Here is a 5,059-nt window from a genome sequence, read left to right on the forward strand (position 1 = left end):
TTGCTGAAACTCATGATACCATACGCTTAAAGTGGATGGACTGTTTTGCATTTAATTATACCTCACTAAAGTCACTTCCTCCTATTCTCCTTTGTTCTCCCACTTCAGAGAACTGAGGACTTATCATTTTAATCTTGCTAAACCTGATGTGTGTTATAAAACTCTCTACTTGCAGGGAGCTTTAGACGACACCAATTTTTAAATTTATGTTTTAATTTAAATTCAATAAATTAGTCCTTCAATGGTTATTAACTCAGACATTTTCTTACTTTACCCTTTTTACATAAATGAAAACATGTTCTTCACATTTTTTTCAAAAACAAATTTGCTTAAGAAAATATTTATTGAATGCCTACTAGATAAATATCAGGCAGTGTAATAGATACAATAGATAAAAGAGTGAGGAAGACAAATAAAAAGAATAAAAAGCCATGTCCTGATGTATTAATATTAAGTGATACGCTAAGTACAAAAAAATAAGCAGGAGGTGAGGATAGGGATGCTGGGATAAGGACTGTTTTTTGCAAAATCTGGGGAAAAAAAGGTGGAGAATGTGCTGATTGAACATAGACTTTAACTTTCTGCACTACCAAGGGAAGGGCCCATATGATGTTCTTGGTTCCCATGTAATTTAAAGGGAAACTTTCACAATGTCCAGAGGCCTTGATGTCCTGCAAATGAGGGAGGAGGGTGCCCTCAAATTTCTTGCTGCAGGAATCTACTTAGGTGGCACCAACCTTGACTTCCAAATCTACAAAAGGAAAAGTGAGGACATTTACATAATAAATCTGAAGAGAACCTGCAAGAAGCTTCGGCTGGCAGCCTATTCCTTTGTTGTCATTGAAAACCCTGCTGATGTCAGTGTCATATCATCTAGGAACACAGGTCAGTGAGCTATGCTGAAGTCTGCTGCTGCCACTGAAGCAACTCCCATTGCTACTGCTTCACTTCTGGCACCTTCACTAACCAGATCCAGGCAGCCTTCCAGGAGCCAAGTCTTTTGGAGGTTACCAATCCCAGGGTTGATCACCAGCCTCTCACTGAGGCGTTGTATGTTAACCAGCCCACCATCACTCTACATAACACAGACTCTCCTCTGTGCTACATAGACATTGCCATCCCTTAACAAGGGGGCTCATTCAGTGAGTCTGATGTGGTGGGTGCTGGCCTGGGAAGTTCTGTGCATGTGCAGCACCATCCCTCATGAACACTCATGGAAGGTCATGCCTGATCTCTACTTCTATAGAGACCCTGAAGAGACTAAGAAGGAAGAGCAGACAGCTGCTGAAAAGGCTATGACCAAGGAGTAATTTCAGGGTGAATGGACAGCTCCAGCTACTGAGTTCACTGCTGCTCAGCCTACGTTGCTGACTGGTCTGAAGGCACAGGTGACCTCTGTGCCTGTTCAGCAGTTTCCTACTGCAGACTGGAGCACTAAGCCTGCCACTGAAGACTTGCCTGCAGCCCCCACTGCGCAGGCCACGAAATGGGTAAGAACAACCACTGAGTGGTCTTAAGCTGTTCTTCCACAAACTCTTAACAGAATGGAAATAAGGTTGATGGAAAATAAACAGTTTTTTAAACAAACATAGACTTTAAGAAGGAGAATAAGGCACATATATATATATATATATATATATATATATATATATACTCAATCCCACTATTTTATATATATATATAAAATACTTAAATTTTGAATTTTATTAAAAAATTTGTACCCAACCTAATGTGTTCTTAGAAATACATGCATTAATATCTGTCTCATGACTGGCACAAAGTAGGAACTTAATAATAATAGCTAATGACATAAAGGGACTACATAATATTTTATCTTAAGTAAGGTAATAAGTCTGGAATTAGTCTGGAGAAAGAGTTGTTAAGAATTGATTTTTCCCAAATCTCATTCTGATTAAAAGGAGAGTGACAGGTTATGAGAACTGATCAGGGAGAGAATAATCAACTTAGCTACCTCTGAGAAAATTTATTATTGAGGGAGGAAGTGGAGAGAGATACCTTAAGGAGCACTTAAATGTGATAACAGAGGGTAGTGTTTGGTCTATGTTGCAATATATAAGTTATAAAGCTTTGGTTAAAGTGAGTAGGGTACATAAGGAAATGGTAGAGCTATATTAACTTAAGTAATACAAAACCACTAGAACACACACACGGACCAATGGAACAGAACAGAGAGCCCAGAAATAAACCCAAGTCTCTATGGTCAATGAATTTTTGACAAAGGGGGAAGAAGCATAAAATGGAGTAAAAAGAGCCTGTTCAACAAATGGTGTTGGGAGATCTGGACAGCAACACGCAAAAAGAAATTTGAACACCAACTTACACCATACACAAAAATAAGCTGAAAATAGATAAAAGACTTAAATATAAGTTGCAACACCATAAAAATCTTATAGGAAAACATATGCAGGAAAATCTCAGATATTCCATGCAACAATATTTTCACCAATGTGTCCCCTAGAGCAAGGGACATAAAGGAAAGAATAAACAAATGGGATCTCATCAAAATAAAAAGCTTCTGCACAGCTAAAGAAAACATCAGCAAAATGAAAAGGGAGCCAACTGTGTGGGAAAACATATTTGCCAATGATACCTTGGACAAGGATTTGATCTCCAAAATACATAAAGAACTCACAGGACCCCACTCCAGGAACACAAACAACCCAATTAAAAAATGGGCAAAGAACTTGAACAAACACTTCTCCAGGAAGGATATACAGAGGGTCCAGAGACATACGAAAGGATACTTAGCATCAGTAGCTATCAGAGAGATGCAAATTAAAACCACAATGAGATACTACTTCTCACCGATGAGAATGGTCATCATAAACAAATGAACAAATAACAAGTGCTGGTTTTCCACAGTGCTGGTATTGCCACTGTGGAAAACCAGTATGGAATTTCCTCAGAAAACTAAAAATGGAACTGCCTTTTGAACTGGTAATTCCACTGCTGGGATTATACCCTAAGAATCCTGAAACACCAACTCAAAAGAACCTATGCACCCCAATGTTCATAGCAGCACAATTTACAATAGCCAAGTGTTGGAAGCAACTTAAGTGCCCATCAGTAAATGAGTGGATCAAAAAACTGTGGTACATTTACACAATGGAATACTACATGGCAGAAAGAAAAGAGAGAAAGAAAGAAAGAAAGAAAGAAAGAAAGAAAGAAAGAAAGAAAAGAAAGAAAGAAAGAGAAAGAAAGAAAAAAACAGCTCCTACCCTTCATGACAGCATGGATGGAACTGGAGAGCATTATGCTAAGTGCAATAAGCCAGGCAGTAAAAGACACATATCATATGGTCTCACCTATAAGTGGAACCTAATCAACAAACCAAACAAGCAAGCAAAATATAACCAGAGATATTGATATAAAGAACAAACTGACAGTAACCAGAGGGGAGGTGGGAGAGGCTAACAGGGAAAAGGGGGAAGGGTCAAGGAATATGTATAAAGGACACATCAACAAAGCTAAAGGGAGGTAGGATTGAGGGTGGGAGGTGGGGGTGGCTAGGGTGGGTGGGAGTGGTGGGGGAAAATGGAGACAATTGTGCTTGAACATCAATTAAAAAATAACATAAAACCACTAACATAGATTGCTAACTTATTCCTCTTGTTCTTTTCAAAGTTAAATATGTTATTGATGGGAAATAAATGGAAATGGCATTCATATTTGCAAGACTTAATTTTAACAGAAGTTCTGGTTTACACATATATATATTTACTTTATCTTAGGCATTTACACCTAAAAGATTAACAAGTTATTTCTTGTTTTGAGCAATTTGATTATATACTTTGTATTATTCCTAGAAATTTATATTTTAACATTAAGTTTACTCTATTTATAATAATTTTTAATTTGCATGTTAATTATTCTATTAACACTACCCAGTGTATGTGTGTGCAAGTGTGTGTATTCAGTGGCATTTAAAATGTAATATATGATCTTTGCCTTTACAATTTCCAACCATTTATTATATATTGGGCTCAACTGGAACTTCATAAAACAAAATCTGAAAATAAAGAGTTAAAACATAAATATGACACTTGTTAAAATGCCAGCATCTACGTTTGGCAGATCAATTATATTGTTTATAATTATTGCAAATAAATCTGTTCTTAGGTGGAGAAAAACAGTTTTGAATCCTAGCTGCTGCTAACCCTCAGTGTAGTCTCCATGTGGGGATTGCTGATCTGAGCCTTTATCTTACTACTTATAAAGCATTTGTGCCACAATTCATGTCTCTTATTTTAAAAAAATATGATATTGAAAACATGGAATCTGATTGTGATATTTGATTTGAACCCTATAGTAATATTCATAGTTTATTTATTTTTCTTTAATAATTACTTAGTGTTAAATATATTTAAGTGTCCAAGATCTTATTCCATTTTCTCAAAAACAAAATATGTACTTATTTATTTATAAAACATTTCAATTCCTTTTAGCTAAAATATTACTTGTTTTTTATCCTGTTTTAAAGCTATTAAAGTAGAAATATACCTAGTATATGCAAGTGGATCAACCTATTTAGTTAAAAATCAGTCAAAGATCTATCGTGTTAATAAATGTGAATATAGTTCTGTTATTTGAAGAGTCCATTCTGTAGCAGCGAAGAACTGAACACGCTTGCATCTTTTGTGCTTTAAAAAATGAATTGACACTGTTCAGTTTGCAGGCCCATGCTCAATCCACTGAGCCACACCAGTCAGGGCTACATCCAAGATTGCTCTATCCAGCAAAGCTTTCATTTATCATGGAAGGGCAGATAAAGTGCTTTTTCAGATAAGGTCAAGTTAAAGGAGTTCATCATCACCAAGCCCTTATTTTATAAAATGTTAAGGGGACTTATCCAAGAAAAAGAAGATAAAACATGTATAGTAAAATGACAGCAAACTCACAATTATTAACAACCACATCTAAAACAAAAACAAAAAGAAACTAAGCAAACAACTAGAACAGGAGCAGAACCACAGAAATGGAGGTCACATGGAGGGTTAGCCACAGGGGAGTGGGAGGAGGAGAGAGGGGGAAAAGG

At 36.4% G+C, this 5,059-nt stretch overlaps 1 pseudogene; it reads left to right on the forward strand.

Annotated features, from left to right (window-relative positions):
• The first annotated feature begins 650 nt into the window (after positions 1-650).
• Positions 651-1,517, forward strand: LOC123830106 (annotated as a pseudogene).
• Positions 1,518-5,059: the final 3,542 nt, after the last annotated feature.

This window comes from Phyllostomus hastatus, unplaced genomic scaffold, assembly GCF_019186645.2.
Source record: "Phyllostomus hastatus isolate PE091 unplaced genomic scaffold, TTU_PhHast_1.1 phas_scaffold_12, whole genome shotgun sequence".
Taxonomy (NCBI): domain Eukaryota; kingdom Metazoa; phylum Chordata; class Mammalia; order Chiroptera; family Phyllostomidae; genus Phyllostomus; species Phyllostomus hastatus.